This window comes from Caretta caretta, chromosome 1 (assembly GCF_965140235.1).
Source record: "Caretta caretta isolate rCarCar2 chromosome 1, rCarCar1.hap1, whole genome shotgun sequence".
Lineage (NCBI taxonomy): Eukaryota > Metazoa > Chordata > Testudines > Cheloniidae > Caretta > Caretta caretta.
The window spans coordinates 95,811,562-95,834,646 of NC_134206.1; the positions used below are offsets into that span (position 1 = coordinate 95,811,562).

Below are 23,085 nucleotides of genomic sequence, written 5' to 3' on the forward strand. Positions count from 1 at the left end.
TTATTAATGCTTACTTAAATCTCCTTGATGCTTCATAGCAGATCTGCCAGACAGAGAATCTCTCCCCCACCCCCCGCCAAAAAAAATTAAAGGGAAAGAACTTACTGAATAGCAAATTGTTATAAATGTAATTCTGTGTTATACGTGATCCTCAGAAAGTGAATGCAATGCATGGTGCCTATGTGTAGTGACTGGCCCTTCTAAATGTATGAACAGGCCACTTGCAACCTTGTTTAACCACCTAGTATTCATTGGAGAAGAGAAGGCTAAAAGTGAGAGCTGGTTTTGTTCAATAGTTAACCACTTGTGCAACAAATTTAAGCACTGTTTCTCCTTTATGAATTTTATGTGTACATAGGCTGATTTTTACTAATCTGTATTTTATTCATAACTGTTGCAAAACTTTTTATGCAAAGATATTTCAGCTGGTGGTTTCTAGTCATTAGGGAATACCATTGTATTTCATTTACTTATATGGTTTTGTTTTTGTTCCCTAGTGGAAGAATATTCAATAAAGCCATTTATAAAGGGTGTAAGCAATTTATGGAATAGGGGGTTGCTACATTACTAGGATTGAGAACCTTTTGGGACAATTAAATTCTCAGGTCACTTGAGTGGGGTCTTATTGGATATACTATCACTAGGAAAAATGAGGTGGTTATAGGGTCAGGAGAAGTTGGTCAGATTGGGGATGGACTAATTTAGGTTAGGGTATAGATAAAAACTGGCCAAAAATCTAAGCTAAGTGTTACTGTTCTTACATGGATTTTGTGGGTTTTTCCCCTGCTTTCATGCATGGCCCCCATGTCTGATACCTAAAAACTTCAGCGTGGCTGGTGTGTCAGTCAGTATACTATACTCTAGTTTAATGAAATTCAAAGGAAACAGGTGAATAGTTTCCTCTTGGTGCTCAGATGTTACTGTGGTTGATCTTAGGAGATATTGAATTTCAAAGTAAACTCACTTTCCTTGTAAAACCATGAAACACAAACTGATGTGCAGGTCTCTACAGTGAATGCAAGGTATGAGTAAACCCATCAGATTTACTTTTTAAGTGTTCAGCAGACTACTTAGGGAAAGAGATTAATTCATTTTTAATGTTAGGAAAATACAGTCATTAAAAAGCAGATAGCATAAAATGCCAGAAATGCTTTTAACATTACATGAAATGCACTTCTTGCCTAAATAGCTTGCTACTTTTGGAGATCTAGATATGCTAAGGTATTAAATATTAAAATAGAAGTTGCTTTTTAAAATGCAGCATTTCTTATCAGAAAAACAGTTTGAACAAGCAGTGTTGTTGTATAATGCATGATGTTGCTAATAAGAGAGTCTGGAAGCATCATTTTTTATGCTATGAGTATTTTGAACAAGAAAGATGCTTTCTTTGTTTATGTTCCCTTAACAAATATCTAAAAGTGCTGTCAGGCTGCATGTGGTAATGAATTTACAGATAAATTTTGTGTCACATTCAGCCCACTCTGCTTTTATTGTATTTTAGGATATGTACTCTTAATCAACTCTATTAGCAGACTAAACCTAATACTAATTAGTTGCCGTAACAAAAGTGACATAGCCCAAAACCCTGGAAAGAAACAAAAAGTAAATTGCTTGGAAAAGATCATCTGTAAGGTGGAGCTGTGGATCTGTATTATGATTACAAGGGTGTGTTTCTCAAACCAGTGATCTGACCCTGTAGAGTAGTTGTGCAGTAACCACAATAAACCAGTCACCTGCTGATTTAAATCTCATTCCTCCATGGAGTATATTACAGCTTGGTCAGAACCAAGTCTCCTAAATTTCAGGGCATTTTGAATTTCAGTTAATTTGGATCTGGATCCATATTGCATGGCTAGACCCTATCTGTATACTGAGATGAATCATACTCATTACCCTAGATCCAAACCCACCTGAGGTTTTGGGGGAGGATGTTCAATATTCAGATTTTGATCTGACTTCTGTGACTGAAGCCAATCTTTAGTATGAATAAAAAAAGAAAATTATGTCGAAGCAAAATCACCCTTGCACCTAGCATTAGTTAACCTTTCTCAATCTAAAAAAAGAACTTTTGGAAATACCCATGACCAATCTTTCAATTTTAACGCAATGAGATTTGGAACATAAATCATTTAAGGTAATTTGTGAACAGATGCTTTCTATAAATATCGTCAATGATTCCAAGATCCATGCGGTCCCCATTGTTTGAGCCTTTGCATGGAAATCAATAAGCTCAAGCCGCAAAGCCCTGCAACATTTTGTCTCTTGTTCCATTTAGAGTAACAAGATTATTCTAATCAGATCATACTCTTTTTCTATCTTCTGGTGCAAATTTATAATTTCTCTTCATTTCAGTGTAACAATCAACTTCATTCTTACATTATTGCCATTTTTCTTCTGCTGGAAAAATTTTTAAGCATCGATCACTAAATTCCATATAAGTACCAGCATTTCCTTTTCCATTCGCTACTGGATTCTAAGATGCTTGGGTCTAAAGAGATTTTTTTTTCCTCCTTTTTGACCACCCTGCTACTATTGTCTGATCTATTTGGTGGTTCAAAAATAAAGTGTTTGTGACATCACAGTTGCTCTTGTTGTGACAGTGACACATCCTGGACTGTGGCAAAACTAAATTAATTAGAAAGGAGGATAAAATGATTGAGAGAGAGAGAGAGAGAGAAAGAACGTCAAGTCCCAAGGACATTAGAATTACTCCATTTAAATAAGTGGGGAACCTTCAACAGTTTTTAGAATTGTGTATTTGTGGTTGAGTGTTGAAGACTGTTCTTGAAAGGCGCTGAATCACCTTTTTTTGTGTGTATGTGGTAGCATACAGTGGCCTAAATTAAAAGCTACACTACTGACATTTTCAATAAAATTTTAAAATTGGATTTACTAGTTATGCAGAAATTTTGTTCTGAGACTTATGTATAAACAGGGGCTGCAGGTGACACCTTGTGATGGCACAAGACAGCGTAGTCAGAGGGAAGGACACCAGAATGGCAGTCAGAAGTATGTATTAATGGAATTAATTTAAGAGGTGCACAGTACTATGTGAGTGATCTCCTAATGGAAATGGTATGTAGGTAAAGTATGTCTGTAACATCAATCTGTAGGCTAATGTTGCTACTCATACATCATTCAAGTAATTTTGCTAGGAGTCCCCCTCTGTCTGTCTGTATCATTGACGCCAGAGTTTACAAAGGCTGACAACCAATTTAACAGGCTGGAATTCATATTGAATTTAAACTTAGGCTATAGCGTAGAAAGAGCCTATGTTGGCATAACTTATGTCACTTAGGGGTGTGAACAAACCACCCCTCTGAGCAACGTAATTTACACTGACATAAGCACTTATGTGGACAGCTTCTCCCTCCGACTTAGCTTCTGCCGCCCATGGAGGTGGTTTTATTAACTGAAGGGATGGCTCTTTCCTGTTGGCATAAAGCATCTTCACCAGATGTGCTGCAGCTGTATTGGTAGAACTGTGCCGCTGCAGCGCTGTACGTATAGACATGGCCATGCTCTGGTGATTTGCGAGTGCCAGATGAGAAATTGTGTACCCAATTCTTCATTTTGCTGATGTCCTTTTTATGCCACTGCAGTGAGACAGAGGGGGAAGTGATGGTCCCTGGAGACTACCCCACTGGGTCTCATAGCTTGGAGTTGGTGGAATGCTTCTATTTTACTCTCTTTTGCAGCCACCAGGCATGTAATGGGAAGGGGGGAGGGCATAGCAAGAGTATAGCCTACTCCAGCTATGTGTGCCTACTGGGCAGAAGAGCCACTGGGGACAACTGGTAGCCCAGAGCAAGTTAGAACAACCCTGAGCAAGGCTGAGAATCCAGAGAGTTAAAGCCATGTTCACGCCAAGAGTAGGAACAGAGAATTGACCGCTTTCTGTTGATCTCAGTCTTCTTGTAAGTTGGCTGTGCACTTGGGTGGCTGGGCTTTTCTCAAAGTTCCTCTCTGGTTTGGCTGATAACTCATTTTTCAAATATTTCATCAGGCTCTCAGGCTTCCAAACAAAACAAGAAGAACAGTTTTGCTAATTAAGGTAGCCCAGTCTGGAACCCACTGTGGAATCTGCCAAACATGCACAACTGGGTGGAAAGTAGAAAATTTTGGTTTCAGACTGTTGTTCTTGACCATTCTTTTAAAGGGGAAGCAATAGAAATGACAACAATGAATGATAGGTTTGAAAAGAAAATGTAAGCTACATGCCTACCTGAATGTTTCAGACAATTTTCTGGTTAAAAGTGTCAGCAGCTTAACTAAAAAGTAAACAGCAAGCATTTTCTGGAAGATAAAGTTTTAACAAGCAATGTAATTATTCAAAGTGTCTTTTTGTGCTTAATTCCAGGAACTAGGAAAGGGGTAGGGGTATCATGGTGGGCAGAAATCCTGAGAACCTAATTAAAAGCCTGATCAGAACCCAAAGTCGGGGAAAAGATTCCTAATGGCCTCTATGGGAAATGGGTCAAACAATAATTGCCACTGAAGATCTGATCCTACATAATGCTGCACCCTGTTGATTTCCCTCCATTTTCATTGAGGAGAATATGGCTTAGCCTGGTTTTTTGTTTTTGTTTTTCTTCCATCTTTATTTGGATGAACTCCTGTTGAGTTCAGAGGAAAAAGTAATGACTGAGGAGGATCAGGTTTGGCCACCCTTACAGATATTGAGTTGTACTTTTATTCACTGAAAAGTCTCATTGACTAACTGTGTTCAATAGGGCTATTTATTTAAAGAATATAAGACTTTTTCAGTGTAATAATGGCAGAATATGGCAGTGAGTAAAGATTTCAGGAGTTGGCTCAGATTTCTTAACAGAAGCTGTACAGTTCAATGCAGATACCACTTCTAACATTGCTTTTAAGATTATTTTGCTATTGGTGTGAGATTTTTTACAAGAGATTGTACAATGCTTTATTAATTGATAATTTTTTCTAATGCATTTCAGTACATTATTTTTACAAGCTGAATACTACTGCTCTTTTCAGAACTTTCATGTGGTTATAGCTACCAGATGACTTAAATCTAAATTACTTTTTTGTTTTGTAATGATGACCGTTCCAGGATAAAATAGAAATGAATAGCTCCTGTTGAAAATATTACTGCCAGGTACCATATGTTCTTGTGAAAATGTTAATGAAAGCAGCTTACTTAAAAAATGTAATGTTTTAAAGCGTACTTAAATAATAACCTCTTTGAGACATCAGGCTCAGCAGTCAAAAAATATCTATTCTTTACATTGGGTTATTTTGAATACTACTGTTAAGTGATTGCCAACATGCTAATATGACATGGTAGGTGGAAATATTCAGATTATCACAGGAGGATTATTCTTCTTTCTGCTGTAACTGTGTAGTGTTATACAGAATCTGCAGTAGATATTCATCGTATCCCCTAAAATTTGACATTAAATGCTGGTTATTGGGAATCACCTTTTGTCTCTTACTTACCAAAAGACAATCAATACTGTTGATATTGGCAGATTTCTTTAAAAAAAAATCCCTCTTTTTTACTGGGTTTTCAGATATATTTCCAGACAAACTCAATAACAGATATGTTGAATTTACAATGAGATCTGTTCTGCTTGTCACACATTCTGAACTGAGTCCTGTCTAAAGTATTCAGCAGCTTGATAAGTTGATTTCTTATTTTAATGGATCAGAAGTGACTTACTTCCAAAATGACATTCCATGCCTTTGTAGATGAAAATGGTACAGATGTTCTCCACAGCCAGTTTGGTCACGATGGTCCCTTTTGACCTTGAAGTCTGAGTCAGAGTTTCAGAGGGTGAGGATAAAAAAGTAAACTATTTCTGATCAATCCAAATAAAGTAGGCCCTGATGGTTCACTGACTTTCAGCCTGTGTGACCATTTACATATGTGCAAAATAAGTGTCAAACTTCACTAAATCAAACTAGTAGCTTTTTATATCCATTTGCACTCACTTCAGAGATGTAAATGACTACACAAGCTGCAAAGCACTGAAAAAAATCAGGTCCCATAAGGTGCTGACACTTTCTGGGATTTCCTAGCAATATATATGTATAAAGTAAAACTGAAACAACATGTTTCTCTAATAAATAATAATCTCAATGTATCTTTAAATATCACAATCTGTGTGGCAAAATGTGGATGAAGAAGGCATGCTGTCAAGAAAATAGAAAAAACAATTTAAGGGGAGAGGAGAGAAATGACTAAAAAGATTCTCACAGACCTTGAATCTAAAGGGGAAAATATCAACCAAAGCACCAGAGATGGAGGTGGTTAAAAAAAAAAAAAGTGGTGAAGCTACTTTCTAACCCTTTCAGGAATACAAATCTATCCACAGCAAGTTTTTTTTTTTTTTCCTGGATGCTTTCAGCTTAAAAGAAGAAATAAATGAGACCTACAAATAATGGAGGAATCTGCATATTCATTATTTATAGGAAATTGAAATTTGTTATGCAGGCATGATAAGAGCTGCATTTTAGAAGCACTGATAAATGAATGTCAAAGCATCCATTTTTAGGAGATTATCTGGTTACTTGGGCAACTCTGGTATTAGTCATTTGTGATAAGAGGTACTTCTTTCATTTCCACCTGTGCCCTTTGTCACTGTGTTCTGTGTTTCCTAGTAACATCAAATTGCTTTGATAAGTAATTAATATATTTAACTGTAACAGGGATATACATATATTTGTGCACACTTAGCTGACATTCTCAGAGCAGTATGGCAGAATTTAATGGTAAGCTATGTTGCCCTTATTTTTTCAAAGTGTAATTCTTTTCTTTATCACAAGCAATGTCATTGTCCACACCTGAGTAAAATGAACTGAATTGCTGAACCATTCATAAATCCAGACTAGAGATTTCAGATTGCAGGTTTAAGCAGCAATATTTCTTATTAACACATTACAACTAGATTTTTTTTAAAGCAGCTTGTGATCTCTCCTCTGTGTTACGGATTTTGATGGACAAGAGTAAAACATACTTTTGCAGTATATTAAGCTAGAGAAGAATTTTGTGATTTTCACAGGAATACTTGAGTAACAAAGTCAAACATTTGTTCAGGATATAAATCTAAAATAATCCATCTTCACAATGCTCTCTAGAAGAGAATTCTGAATTTCTGAGCAAATATTGAAGTTCTTATTTTAGTCCTTAATCAGCAAAACTCCTTTTTCAAATCATTGAGTTTTGCCTGACGATGGCTTGTAGAATTTTAGCTAGTTATGCCAAATGCTGGCTCACTTTATTGTCACATATACGTAAGTAATTTGTGCTGCCCCTATTCACACCAGTTGTTAAAAATGTGAATATTATCTCTATATTTTATGGATTTCAGGGGCAAGTTAAATTTCAGCATTGACTTGGCTGTGATATCCTGGATCTCCCTATGTGGCAATAGTCACCCTCTCACCACAGAAAATAGTTTCATCAGAGGAGTTGCTGTGGCATGCCTAATACTGTTGTTGCGAAGTCAGCAGGTACATAGGCACCTCTTCTTCAGCATAGGGCCCAAATGCAGGCACAAATTTATACATTGATTTGATGTGGACATATCTGCCAGTATTTCAGATATACATGGATGGTGCATGTCAATCAGAGTTTAAGAATAAATGCACATAAATACACGTGGAACAAGAGGAAGTAGCAACTTGGACAACTGAGCTGGTGTAATATATTGTAGAACAATAAAATACTATAACACACTATGATGCACACAGATATTGAGCCTAATACCGTGTGAGTTGATGTGGAATTGCACGTGTCAATAAAATTAACCATGTTTTTAAATGCTTGCAAGATCAATCCCTTTGGCTTGTAACATATACAATATTAAGAACACAGACAAGTAGTAGTTAACAAAGGAACTGCAGATTGTAACTGGCATAAATGAAAGCAGAGTAGTAGAGGATGGTCAGAACCACTCACTTCCAGCCAGATAAATTAAATGCTTTCAGTTTCCATTTAGTTTATTCCATTTCATTTACTCTGAAAGAAAGCACAGCATGCTGGGGGGCAAAATCTGCTCTATTTTACCCTGGTGTAATCAGTAATGCCACTAAATAGGAAATAAAATTATTACAGATTATATTGGTGTAACAGAGCAGAATCTAGTCCTAAGTATTACTCACTGCTTTGTTGTTTTTATCTCTTACTTTTTCATTTGTGCAAAGCTTTCCATTATCAGGCACACATTAACGTTTGCCTCTGTGGAGCCTATAATTATCGCTGTGTCCTGCGTTCCATGATAATGGAATGGATATCAGTGAAGCCCCTACATTTAAATAATTTTGATAGAGACTGCTTTTTTTATTATCATTCTGTGATTACATTAAACTTTTCAGACAGATGTCAGTAAGCTAACACTGAGCTCTTGGATTTGCTGCATGAGAATACTGATATGAGCCATTTTTGGTGATTCATTATAGTTCTGAAAGATATTAAAAATCAAGTATCTGTGAAACTTTCTGCGTGGAGTCATAAGGCAAAATTCTGCACTGACTTTGACCTGCCATGCAACCCTATGGAGGTCAAAGACAATAACTGAGGTGTGACTCAGTACAAAAAATAAGTTTAGAGTTGTTAAGTGTTTCACTCTTGATAGAATAATTTTGAGAAATATAATTATAAGCGGACTTGCAGTTCATATTTTTGTAACTTTTATGGTGATTAATTTAGACAGAATTTAGACAAATCCCTTTGTATTAAAACATAGGAATGAGGTGGTCATTCTTAGTGAGTTTTGATCACTATTATTTCTCACTGGTGACAAGATCAGGGCAAATATTGCAAAAAATGTTTGTTTTATATTTGTATGAAACTTTCAGCTAACTTGCTTTGACTGTAGTTCGGTCCTTCTTGCATTGGCTGTCTATGCATAATGTAGTAGGTGAGTTTACTGGCAAGTATGATGACTTAAACACTGAATTTTAAATAAATATTAGAGAATTTATTAAAAGCAAAATTTGAATTAATAATTGCAAGCATTTGCTCTAAAAACATGATTCTAGCTGATGCTCATTCAGTCATGACATAAACGTACCATGTGGCCTATATTTCTAATCAAAATAGGTCAAAGTTCAAATTTTGAATTTCAGATACTTGCAACATACTCAGATATGCACTATGGAGAACATACTTGTAGAAGGGAGGAGGTGTTGCCTTATATATAATAATAATAATAATTAATAATAATATAATGTATACACTTGGACTGAGGTTGAGATGGAAATAGGAGACAAACTTGTAGAAAGTCTCTGGCTAAGGATAAAAGGGGTACAAAACAAGGGTGATGTCCTGGTAGGGGTCCACTACGGACCACCTAACCAGGAAGAAGAGCAGGATGAGGCTTTTTTAAACAACTAACAAAATCACCCAGAGCACAGGACTTGGTGGTGATGGGGGACTTCAACTACCAGACATGTGTTGGGAAAATAGTACAGCAGGACACAGATTATCCAACAAGTTCTTGGAATGTATTGTAGATAATTTTTTAGTTCAGAAGGAGGAGAAAGCTACTAGGGGAGAGGCTGTTCTAGATTTGATTTTGACAAATAGGGAGGAACTGGTTGAGAATTTGAAAGTGGAAGGCAGCCTGGGTGAAAGTGATCATGAAATGATAAAGTTATGATTCTAAGGAATCGTAGGTTTCAAAGAGATATTATTAAAGGCATGTTGTGAGGCAGACTGACCTCCCATGGACCCAGAGGGGGAGGAACCCCTCACTGAGCCTTGGTCCGCGGACCTAAGCCATGCTCACCTCTCCTGCCAGAAGTCAGTGGATGGGACAGGAAATATAAAAGGCAGGTCTGGGAGCTCAGTTGGGCTGTAGCCACCAGTGGAGCCAGATGCCTCTACTTGCTCCTGAGCTGGGAGACTGCCGAGGCCCCTGGGGAGCTGAGGACTGGCCAGAGATGCTGGAGCTGTATGCTGATCTGACCATTGAGGAGTTGTCAGAACTACCACAGGTCTTATTCTATGATTCTGTGATTCTATCCGGCTTGGAAGGGACCTCAGGAGGTCAGCTAGTCAAACCCCCTGCTCAAAGCAGGACCAATCCCCAACTAAATCCCAGCCAGGGCTTTGTCTACCAGATGTGTTGGGAAAATAGTACAGCAGGACACAGATTATCCAACAAGTCTTCTACCCTGATGATCTGGACAACCCTCTACAGACCCAGGTACAGCCCAAGGGGAAGTTAGGAAGTGGACAAGAGGCAGATGACCATAATCTGGCTGCAGCACTGCCTGAGTTTAGGTCAGTGTGTTGCAGTCAGGATCCCCGCTGACCCAGTGGCAAATCCCGCTGCCACTTTTAGGGCCATGGGCTGGAGTGCAGTGGAGTGGGTGGGCCTGTGCCCCCCTGTTAGCCCAACCCTGGGGTGGCAGTCTACCCATCTCTAGACCAAGAAGCCAGTGCTTTTCGGCTATCTGCTGGAACCGAGATGCCCGGACCCCTTGCTGCTCAACTCTGAACACAGGGCCGAGCCATAGACCTCCATTGCCCTGCCCTTACTAAGGGCTGGTGCGCTGTAACTGTGTTTGCTGCTCAACCCTGAACACAGGTCCAAGCCATAGACTCATTGCCCCACCCTGACTGAGGGCCTGGGCTCCCTGACTGTGTTTGCTGCTTGACTGGTTTTCTCCGTGTTCTCCGACTGGTTTTTGAATGTTACAGTTCTTGATGTCTGATTTGTGTCCATTTATCCTTTTACGTAAAGACTGTCTGGTTTGGCCAATATACATGGCAGAGGGGCATTGATGGCACATGATGGCATATATCACATTGGTAGATGTGCAGGTGAACGAGCCTCTGAGAGTGTGGCTGATGTGATTTGGCCCTATGATGGTGTCCCCTGAATAGATATGTGGACACAGTTGGCAACGGGCTTTGTTGCAAGGATAGGTTCCTGGGTTAATGTTTTTGTTGTGTGGTATATGGTTGCTGGTGAGTATTTGCTTCAGATTGGGGGGCTGTCTGTAAGCAAGGACTGGCCTGTCTCCCAAGATCTGAGAGAGTGATGGGTCGTCCTTCAGGATAGGTTGTAGATGCTTGATGATGTGCTGGAGAGGTTTAAGTTGGGGGCTGAAGGTGATGGTTAGTGGCATTCTGTTATTTTCTTTGTTGCGCCTGTCCTGTAGCAGGTAAATTCTGGGTACTCTTCTGGCTCTGTCAGTCTGTTTCTTCACTTTAGCAGGTGGGTATTGTAGTTGTAAGAATGCTTGATAGAGATTTTATAGGTGTTTGTCTCTGTCTGAGGGGTTGGAGCAAATGCAGTTGTATCATAGAGCTTGGCTGTAGACAGTGGATTGTGTGGTGTGGTCTGGATGAAAGCTGGAGGCATGTAGGTAAGTATAGCGATCAGTAGGTTTCCGGTATAGGGTGGTGTTTATGTGACCATCGCTTATTAGCACTGTAGTGTCCAGGAAGTGGATCTCTTGTATGGGCTGGTCCAGGCTGAGGTTGATGGTGGGATGGAAATTGTTGAAATCATGGTGGAATTCCTCAAGGGCTTCTTTTCCATGGGTCCAGATGACGAAGATGCCATCAGTGTAGTGCAAGTAGAGTAGGGGCATTAGGGGACGAGAGCTGAGGAAGCGTTGTTCTAAGTCAGCCATAAAAATGTTGGCATACTGTGGGGCCATGCGGGTACCCATAGCAGTGCTGCTGGTTTGAAGGTATACATTGTCCCCAACTGTGAAATAGTTATGGGTGAGGACAAAGTCACAAAGTTCAGCCATCATCTGCTCAAGAAACTCCCTGAAAAAGCACAAGAACAAATCTGCACAGACACACCCCTACAACTCTGAGCAGGGGTATTCTATCTGCTAACCAAGATCCATAAACCTGGAAATCCTGTATGCCCCATCATCTCCAGCACTGGCACCCTGACAGCAGGATTGTCTGGCTATGTAGACTCCCTCCTCAGGCCCTACGCTACCAGCACTCCCAGCTATCTTCGAGACACCTCTGACTTCCTGAGGAAGTTGTTTTTTTTACCATAGGGCCAATGAGTAAGTTCTCAGACACACTAGACCTTGACAGGTTTCAGAGTGGTAGCCGTGTTAGTCTGTATCAGCAAAAAAGAATGAGGAGTACTTGTGGCACCTTAGAGACTAACACATTTATAAATAAATGTCCAAATAAATTTGTTAGTCTCTAAGGTGCCACAAGTACTCCTCGTTCTTTTTACTAGACCTTGAGTTGATAATCGAATGAAGTGCCAAATCCTTGTGACTTCATACTGATGTCAGCAGCTGCTGTTTTTATCCCCCCTGCAGGGCAAAAGACCCTTTCATGACTCTGCCTTTTAAGATGACATCTGTGATTCTTGTAGACAAGGTACTTGCTATTATAGAAGGAAAAAGCCTAAAACTATGCAAATACCTTTAACTTCTGGAAATATTTGTGTGAAAATGAATTCATTTTAGCTGTGTTCCTGCACCTTCTGCATTCACTTTCTGTGACTATTGTAGCAAATGAGTTTACTGGCAGGAATGTCTGCAAAAAGAGCACATCTAAAAGGAATTGTGAAGGTAGAAGGGCTACCATACCTCAGAGGGCAGAGACCTAGTTGAACATGGACTAAGTGAAGAAAAGAGGGTAGCAATAGATTCAATGTAGCATTATCACCTTGAGATTAGGTATTTTAAAGTGTAGAAGGGTCAGCTGAATATCTGGAAACTTGAGCTATGACTAAAAATTTGTTTTGAAAGAATAGGGCCTATGCTCGGAAAACAGATATTCAGCTTTTCCCTCCTGTATGCCTGGGAGTTGATGGAGCAGAACAGAGTGTTCTGCTGGGATCAAGGGGAGATGGCATGGCCATCATCGGTAAGATGAGATGCTGCTGACTCAAGGAGCTCTCAGAAAATAAATCAGACCTTCAGGCAAGTGCAGGTGAGGGGACTCAGTTAATGGCACAACACAGCAAGAATACAAAGATCCCATCTGCTCTGTGGGAATGGTCAAACTGTTTGATAGACAACTGTTTTCATTGCTAGTGGCATGGTTTACCTATATGTAGGAAAGATAGCTGCAGACTTTGATAGTAGCCTAACAGATGAAAAAGAAAATGGAGGGGGAAAATAGCTTATGTGCAGTGCCTTAGGTTTATTGGCTTTGCTTCCTTACACCGTCTGCTCTGGGATATTGCTGCACATGGGTGTGTCAAACTGCACTGGAGATGGGAGCATAATGAAAATGGCTGGAATTTAACAAAACAGGTGGTGACTTAGTAAAAGCAAGTTTACAAAGAGCTGCATTAGTTGTCTTGATTCTTTTATTTACCCTATCTTCTGAGAGAGACCCCCTAAATTAGCAATTTATTCCCTTTTGAAAAATGTCACCATGTACTCATTTGATTGCTATTCTGATTCTTCAGTTTCTCTGCAGTCTGCACGCCTGTGCTATTCCTTGTAATGAACATTTCACAGATGAATAATACTGTTCTTGGTTCAACTGATGGTTGAGATTCACCATGCAGAAATAATCAGGCAGAGATTATTGGAAAATTAGATGGTAGGTATTTAGAGGCCCTGTCCAACATAATCTAAGTATTAGGGGGAAAGCAGGTGTCTTTTTTCTGTAAACAGCTCATTCCTATTACGAGATTTGTCTATGCTTAACTTTTTGGTTCTGTCCTTTCCTATTAATCCAGTATATTTGCAATTCTAGTATACTCACTGTCCCAAACAGTCAGTATAAAAATCTTATGATATATTTTCCAATTTAACCACTCAAACTTTAATTTCCTGGAGTTTGAGATATGTTTCACTTTGTTTTTTTATCACAGTGATTGAAACCTGTGTAGCATTTCATGGTTTCCAGATCAAGGCTTCAGTTGGTTGCCTTCGTTGGCTCAACAATATTAGACTCAGCATGTTTCCTGTTGGGTCTACAGAAAGACTGGGAGAAAATAAAGTAGACATGAAACTAAGTCATCATGCAGTGAAAGGAAAGTAATGTCATGGATCAAAAACTGGCTAAGAGACAGGAAACAAAGAGTAGGAATAAATGGTCCATCATGGCAAAAAGTGAACAACAGTGTGTCTCAATGTCCCATACTAGATACAAAAAGAAAAGGAGTACTTGTGGCACCTTAGAGACTAACCAATTTATTTGAGCATAAGCTTTCATGAGCTACAGCTGCTGTAGCTCACGAAAGCTTATGCTCAAATAAATTGGTTAGTCTCTAAGGTGCCACAAGTACTCCTTTTCTTTTTGCGAATACAGACTAACACGGCTGTTACTCTGAAACCTGCCATACTAGATACAGTGTTTAACATATTTATTAATAATCTGAAAGGGGAGTAGGAGGAGAGCATTCAGGTAGCAATATTTGCAGATTATTCAATTATTTAGGTGAGTCAAGTGCAGAGAGAATTGTGAAGAACTACAGAGGGACCTAACAAAAAATGAAGTTAAATGTTCATAAATGCAAAGTAATACAGTTCGGACGAAAACTGAAACTACTTGCCTTACATGGTTCTAAATTAACAATTAACTCAGAAAAGGGACCTGGCTGTCTTGTTGGCTTTTTAGACACCATAGTGATTCAGTTTCATCTCTGAACCTCCTCTCTTCTTCTCTAGTTAGGTTTTTAACTCTTTTGCTCCTTATAACTAAAATGATTGTATTATTTTGTCACAATATAAATAAATGCAACATTGGTCACTTCATCTCAAAAATGATACTGAAGATTTAAAAGGGATTCAGAGAAGGGTGGCAAATGATTAAGGGTCTGGAAACACTCTCATGTGAAGACAGATTGAAAAGATTGGGATTAACTTTAGAAAAGGCAAATGAGAAGGGATATGATAAAAGTATATTAAGTAATGAATGGAATAGAGAAGGGAGAGATTCTGTTCTTTTTGTTTTCTGGCACAAGAACAAGGGAACAATGAATGTAACTAAGAGATGGTAAATTCAGAATTAATAAAGGAAACTATTTTCAGCAATATCTACCAACTCATTGTCAGAGGATGTCATTGAGGCAAACACGTTACCAAGATTCCAAAGGGACTGGCCATTTTATGAATAACAAGACTCTCCAGATTTCTTATAGCTAATGCTAACAAATATTGGAAGAGATATTAAATGTCATGCCTCGAATGTAAATCAATCTCTGTTGGGGATTAGGAGGAGACAATGTAGGGGACAGGGTATTCCACATCTTCATAAAATGAGGTTGCTTATCCCTGCCTCTGAAGCAGACAGGATATCAGATTAGATAGATCACTGGTCTGATCCGTTACGCAAATTCTGTGTTTCCTATTTTTCCACGACGGTCTGGTTCAGTACTTTGAGTGTCACTCATAAGACTTGGGAAAACTTCGACTGTATCCATGGTGGCATGTTAAACGTTGTAGAAACAGTACTGATTCAGGTGAAATAACCCATTGTGGAAGAATCAAAATTAATTAAAGACAGAGTTCAAACTTCTAGTCACTAATAAGTATTCTCATGCATTTTTGATCTTCCTCTTCTTGTTCCATTAGATTTTTAACTCCTCTTCCCCTCATAACTAAAATGTGATTGGATTCTTTTGACACAAAGTAACTATTTACTGCTCCTAACCAGTGTTAGGAGCAATTTTATCAAACGTGTAACAAGTAAAAGTGTTCTTTGAAGGACAAGGGTGCTTGGGGACCCATTAAAAACATGTTGGGGCCTAGCAGTTTGGAAGGGATCAGGTGACTGCCTGATGCGTACCTGGTTCTTATAAAAGCTGAAAGAGCTCAGGGAAGGGAGGGAGAGCTACAGAAGGGAGGCTGACTTCTGTGGCATGTCCTGGAGCCCGGGGGAAGGGCCGGGGAGAAGAGAAGGGGACCTCCCCCCACCCGCAGCCGGCTAGTAGGAGGACTGGAAAGGCCTGCCAGAAGCAGGGAGGCTTGGGCAAGGAACATTTATGTTGAGTTGTTTGTTTGGGGCTTTGCTGAAGATTGTCAGTTACGCCAATAAATGAAACCTTGAGGGAAAAGGGCGTTATCAAGACATGGGTGGTGTCAATCCTGTTTGGCAGGCCAGCAGTAGCCTACAACGATTTGTAGTATTTGGTGTATTTCTTACATCATAGCTCCTGGAGTCATATGTGAATATGTGAGAAACTCATCTTAAGTTTCTTATTTTTTTTTCATGTCTGTTTCTAGCCTCCATGGTTGAAAAAAAAAAGATCGAAAAAGTGCTCTCCAAAGGTTCAAAAACAGTATTTAATTTTTTTTTTAAATATGCACTTTTCTTTTTTTTCCTGAGTGTTGGCGGTGGGGCGCGGGGGCTGACTCATGATGACTGAATTGTTGGGGCTGGCAATACTTGATTACCTTTTCACTCAATTGGATTGTTCTTCATCTCATTTCAGAGAAGCAGCCATGTTAGTCTGTATTCGCAAAAAGAAAAGGAGTACTTGTGGCACCTTAGAGACTAACCAATTTATTTGAGCATAAGCTTTCGTGAGCTACAGCTCACTTCATCATGAAGTGAGCTGTAGCTCACGAAAGCTTATGCTCAAATAAATTGGTTAGTCTCTAAGGTGCCACAAGTACTCCTTTTCTTCTTGTTCTCATCGTCACACCTGCTCCAACCAATTCTAATCAGGGTTCAGACACTTGGGGTCCCAGCAGGTTTGGAGCCTGTGAATCTGCTAGACAAACTAATTGGAGATGGCTACACAATAAGATGTGTGAGCATCTCCATCCATTGGTAAATATGGTATGGCAGGGATACTATATGAATGACCAAATCTTTAATCCTATCTAATATGAGTAAGCAGAACTTTTTCTTCCTGAAAAAATGTCCATTCCCTCAGATTGTCCTTTTTTCTCTCTGATCTCCAACCTCTGTATACCATCAAATCAGAGTGCCTTCCAAATACACTTATAGCAAATATCTGAATATTCCTGTAATACAAGATTATTAATGTGGCATTAAAGGATATGATTTTTCTGTGGGTTTTTTTTGCAATTAATGTGTGCATAGGAAATAAGACAAAACATCCAACATGAAAATAAAAGTATGAACTGAGTCGATGTTTTCTTCAGTGGTAAATTTAGATTTCGAACTCTGTTGTGTTAGTCAAAGTTAAGAGAGAATAATCATGGAACACAGATATCTACATATTCATAGGGCTTAGACTGGAATCATTCAAAAAGTAAATTTCCCTTTCTCTTCCTGACATTTATTTCAGTTTTACTTATAAATAGCCACGTTCTAAGGAACTAAAAGATAATTAGTTATTGGGTAACATTTTCAGATGCATTTACATGGTTTAGGAGCCTGAGTCCCAATGAAAGGCAGTAGCACCTTAGGCAACTATGTCACTTAAGTGCTTTCACAAATTTTGCCCCTTTTCTAATAGCCGTTAATATTAAAATATTTAGAATTGTCTTTGGGGGGTTTTGTGATGTGAAAATAGTCCTCCTGACTGAGCTGAGCTGATCAGACTCATTAAGGACTTCTTTTCTATTTAATTGTGTAACTCCTAGCAACTACCATACTTTCCATACAGCTAAAAAGAACATCAATACCACACGCAGAAGGTTACCCCCTTGGTCTTTCCCTCCACCTGTGTGTGGTTCTGGAAAAGTAGTGAAACTCTAGAGAGGAGCCTGCCAAAGTCTAGGATGCGGACTTTTGTGGACCCATTCTCAGGCACCTAGGGATATGTCTACACTGCAGCTGAGAGGCATGATCCCTAGTATGGGTAGACACTCATGCTAGCTCCAGCTGAGCTAGCACACTACAAATAGCTGTGTGGATGTTGCAGCACAGGTAGCAACTCTGGCTAGCCACTTGAGCTCAGACCCAAGTAGCCAGGCAGGCTTGGACTTTGGTGATTAGCCCATGCCCTCGCCAGTGCTGCAGTGTCCACGCTGCTATTTTTTATGCACTAGTTTGAGCTGTGTAGCACAAATCTGTCTATCCAGGCTGGAAGTCACACCTCTCAGATGCAGTGTAGACACACTTTTACTCCCCACGCATTGTACAGGGACCCTAGGTGCCTATCCCAGGATTTGTGGATTCCACTGTGTGGTTAGGTTTCTAAAAAAGGTGCAATGCCTAAGGCCAGATCCACAAAGGGACTTAGGCATTCGGATACTGACATCATAACGCCTAACTTTTAGGTGCCTAGAATAACGGTGTGAAAAAGTGTTGATCCACAAACCCTGGGGTCGGTGCCTAGGCTCCTTATATAATGCAGGAGGGGAGAGAGGCACCTACAAATGGGATCCACAAAAGCCCGCACGCTTGACCAGGAAGCCACCTGAGTAGTTAGTGGGAGATACTGAAGATGGGTTTTATGCTAGGCTTGTCTGCGCATCTAAGTCCAGGCTGCAGGGAGATGCCTGCCTCTGCTAGCAATCCACAACTGGGAACCCTCTTTGGTAGCTGGGTGGCTCAGGCTCATAAGACATTTCTTGTGAGAATGAGTTAGGTGCCTACCTCATTGCACACAAAACAGCCAGAGGAGAAGGTGGTGGTACCCACCTTATAACTTTTCGCCTGTGGTTAGAGCACTCACTCAGGATATCATAAGCCCTAGCTCATTTTCCCCCCTTATGCTTGAGGGGGAGAAAGGTGGAAGATCCCTGTTCATATCCCCTCACCTGAGTGCTTAACTATTGAGCTATGGGGTATTCTGATGTGAGGCTCCTTCTGTCTCTCCTGTTGAAGCTGTTGCATTTTGGATAGATACTTAGTCATTGGGCCAAAGAGAGAGAGTGATTTCATAGCCTAGGGGTTAGGGCACTCATCTGCAAGTTAGGAGACCCAGGGTACAGCCCCCCCGCTCCAATGACTGCTTAATTTGGTTTCTGGTGGAACAGATTCTGGCCAGATTTTGAATGGGATCCAATATAGCAGGTGGCCTCTGAGCGTGCCTATTGGATCAGGCTGAATGAGTGTCAGAACAACACTGGTTTCCCCCCGATTTGTGTATTACACTAGAATTTAAGCAGGAGACAGGTATCCGGATGCCTAGAGTGCGGCAGCAGTGTGTGTGTCCAAAGGTAGAAACTTTGTCACTCTTAGCAACCTAGGGAACTTTTATAGCCAAAATGTAGGTGACGAGCATATTCACCTGCCTACAGTCTTGGGTGTCAGTCGAGGGAGAGTTTTGTGGATTTCAGTGGAAGCTAAAACTGGAAGTTATCCAACTAAATCTGGGTTTAGGTGCCTCAATACCTTTGTTGGTCTGGGTTCTGCTCCCTAGAAACTTGGATTACATAAAGTCTCTCAAATTGGGACTTGGTAGTTCAAATTATATTCCCCTAGGTTATTAGGCTGTATTTGTACAAGTTGAATTTCTTTTATTACTAGTAGTACCTCTACTATTTTTGGCCATGTTTTCACTCTCTCTAGGTCCCTTTGTATTTCTCTCTCTCTCTCTCGGTTTTTACACCATTTCCCAGTTTCGTATTATCAGATGTTTAATGATCTGGGAGAGGGGATAATGAAGATGTTGTCTTATATAGCACTTAACAGTGACTCCTGAAGTGCCCCCCAATTAGATATTACTTTCCAGTTTGTTATATTGCCCTTAATGATTATCCTTTATTATTATTATTATTATTTTATTATTGAATAGTGGAGTCCAGAATTGTAGAGAATGTGTTTGAAGGGAAAAAGCCATAGAGATCCAGGCTGGGATGGCCATGGTTCAGTGGCATAGCTCAGGATTGGCTGGGCTTATTAACTTCCTAGAAACCCAGCCTGGAGCAGCTCTAAGTGAGAGGAATAAGGGTCCTCAGGGTACAATATCAATGAGGCTGCCGTATAGAAGGGAAAGACTGCCTCTGAATTGTGGGCTGTTCTTTTGTTTATGGATTGAGGGGTTTTCCTCCTGAAGGAGGAACAGACTATAAAGGACTGATATTTAAAGTCTGTGTTCTGTTCTCTCCTGAAGCCAGAGGCAATCTGTAGACTTTGTTTCATCAATTTGTGTCTATTGTGCTTACTTTTTTCTTCTTCTGCCTGTTGGAGGGCTCTTAATCACCACTCAGAGGAGAAGCTCCAGAGACTGTGTGCATTTTTCAGTCCACAAGTAATTTAGCATTTCTTTTTTAAGAGTGTGGACCCAGGAAATGAGGTTGTTTAAAACTGTTAAAATAGCTCTAAGCCAGGGTCTTTCAGAAGCTGAACTCAATTGGACTTTTCACATGCTTAAAATTAAGCATGTGCTGAAGTACTCTGCTGTACTGGAGTCTATCTGAAAAATCTTGTGGGCAATAGGTCACTAGGGTAACAGATATGGATACCAAAGCAAACTGAGTTTTTCTTTAAACAAATGTTCATGAATACACTTTTGCTTTATATAGCTTTATTTGCTGAATTGCTTTATACATCTAATTTCTATAATTATTTAGGGAGAAAAATATGAAAATTATTAGCAATTGATATGAAAACTAGTCAGGTTTTGAGCATACTTTACTTTGCCATGTGCTACGGCTACGGTTACTGAAATTCCTACTAAAAACATAAAGCAAAGAAAATGTTAGCAATTAAGCTGCATAAATCATTTTAATGCCGCCTTTTAAAATAAAGGTCCTGTACAGATCCTGCCCTTTCACAGCATTGCTTTAGCCATACACTGTGTATTGCTGATCTGAAGTGGGGTTATGGAAGTACAAGATTTAGCTAAGGCTATACAGTCATTTGTAATTGACTACTCCATTACTGGCTTACTTGAGGGGAAAGTCAGGGATGAGCTGGTGGATTGCCGATCTCAGCAGAAAAGTTACTGCATACTGGTGATTATAAATCAGGAGGTTTAAGTATATTCATCCTTTAAGACATTTACAGAAGACCCAGGATTAGCTACCTTCTTGATAGCTTTCCTAAAATATAGCACAGGTCATATCCTCTTGGTCTCTCTAGGTCAAGTGTCAAATAAAAATAAACAGTAGGGTTCTCTACAAATAAAAATTCCATCAATGCTCTATGAATATTGCTAGAGAAAATGTATGACAACACTTGCTATAATTAGGGGTGCAGAATGATTTCCATTATAATCCTATTTTCACACATAGAGCTTTTATGAAACATTCAGCTTTACCTGACAATTTCCATACTTTTGCTCAGTCTTTTTATATGGAAGTGTGAGCTAAATGCCTTCAGCAATTGTTTTTTTTTTTTCTTTCAAAATCTTCCATAAACTGAGGGTAACACTTTTTTCTATTTACTATGTGCATCTGACATTCAGCTCCCCCTTTCGTTTGTGTGGGTCTTTCACAACGGGGAAAAACAGAAATAACACCTGAAATACTAGGAAATTTTATTATAAACCTAAAAAAAATTGTGTCAGTATGGTGGCTGAAATTACTTCTCTATTTTTAAATTAGATTTCAAATTGATTGTGTTTAATATTTGTACTTTAAATATTTAAAATGCTTTAAAAACAAGATATTCAAAAGACTGCCAGCAGAATTTCTTAACCATGCAGTTTCCTCAGATGTCAATATTTGCATGCATGTAATGGAAGTATTTGGACCAAGTACCAATAACTCATCTCAGTGAGTATTACATTTAATAGTCGAAATAGTAGTCTACAGAAGCATCATGGGACTGGAAGGGACCTCGAGAGGTCTTCTAGTCCAGTCCCCTGCACTCATGAAGGAGTAAGTATTATCTGGACGATCTGCATTCCTAGCCTCAATCCAAAGAACATAAGAACGTCCATACTGAGTCAGACCAAAGGTCCATATAGCCCAGTATCCTGTCGTCTGATAGTGGTCATTGCTAGGTGCTTCAGAGGGAATGAACAGAACAGGTAACTAAGTGATCCATCCCATTTCCCACTTTCAGCTTCTGGCAAACAGAGGCTAGGAACACCATCCCTGCCCAAGACCAATAGCTGTGACATTTGGTTGCTAATTGGTGACAATGACATGACTATTGACAGGCAAGAAAAAACAGTATCTTGATGGGAAACAATTCCCAGTTCACCTCTTCAACAAAATTCCCAGTTGCAATTCTTCAACAAAAAAACTTCAAAAACAGACTCCAAGGAGAGACTGCTGAATTGGAATTAATTTGCAAACTGGATACAATTAACTTAGGCTTGAATAAAGACTGGGAGTGGATGGGTCATTACACAAAGTAAAACTATTTCCCCATGTTTATTCCCCTCCCTCCCCCCACTGTTCCTCAGATGTTCTTGTCAACTGCTGGAAATGGCCCACCTCAATTATCACTACAAAAGGTTCCTCCCCCCACCCCACCCCTGCTCTCCTGCTGGTAATAGATCACCTTACCTGATCACTCTCCTTACAGTGTGTATGGTAACACCCATTGTTTCATGTTCTCTATGTACATAAATCTCCCCACTGTATTTTCCACTGAATGCATCCGATGAAGAGAGCTGTAGCTCACGAAAGCTTATGCTCAGATAAATTTGTTAGTCTCTAAGGTGCCACAAGTCCTCCTTTTCTTTTTAAAAATATAGTATCTTCCTCATCCACCAAAAGTCAGACTTTAATTATTGAATGTGGGGAGGAAAGCCTTTGGATCAAAATAGATGGATTTATAGACATTGTTATAAATGTCTTGGTTGTGTTTAAGCAAAAGAGGGCAACAGAGACTAGCTGAAAGGGTTAGTGACCAGCTGCATGGATTTAATATTTAGGGCTTATCTTCACTACTGGGGAGATCCACGCTGCTGCAATCAATTCCCTGACACCTTTTAGGACTTTATTTAAATGCAATGTCAAATATTTCTTGAAGGGAAATATAGTCTTGTAGAAATTGTCCATATCTTAATTTTCACCCTTTCTGGTCAACAATGTTGAAGTCTTTCACTTTCTGTTTTAATATCATATTAAGAAAATATATTCATAATGATGTGCTGTTATTACAATTTTTATTAGCACTAGTATAGAAATAAAATTCCATTTTGTTCCAACTGTCCTTCATATGCATTTGAAACAGAAATGTGCCTACATTTGAGAAGAACAGCCATTTGCATACATTTAAACAGTGAGGTACATGTTTGTGTAGCTTACCCAGGTGTTGAGAAACTTCTCATTTTAAGAGAGAAGGGGTGTTTGACAGATAATTGGAATAAAACAGCAACTGAGTTGTCGGAGAAGAGG

General features: G+C 39.4%; 2 protein-coding genes across 3 annotated transcripts in view; one reads left to right on the forward strand and one right to left on the reverse strand.

Moving 5' to 3' along the window:
• GPC6 (glypican 6) overlaps nucleotides 1–23,085 on the forward strand; it is a 1,138,485-nt gene that overhangs the window by 270,194 nt on the left and 845,206 nt on the right. The gene's annotated exons all lie outside the window — the stretch shown is intronic.
• TGDS (TDP-glucose 4,6-dehydratase) overlaps nucleotides 1–23,085 on the reverse strand; it is a 1,159,807-nt gene that overhangs the window by 10,415 nt on the left and 1,126,307 nt on the right. The window lies entirely within an intron of this gene.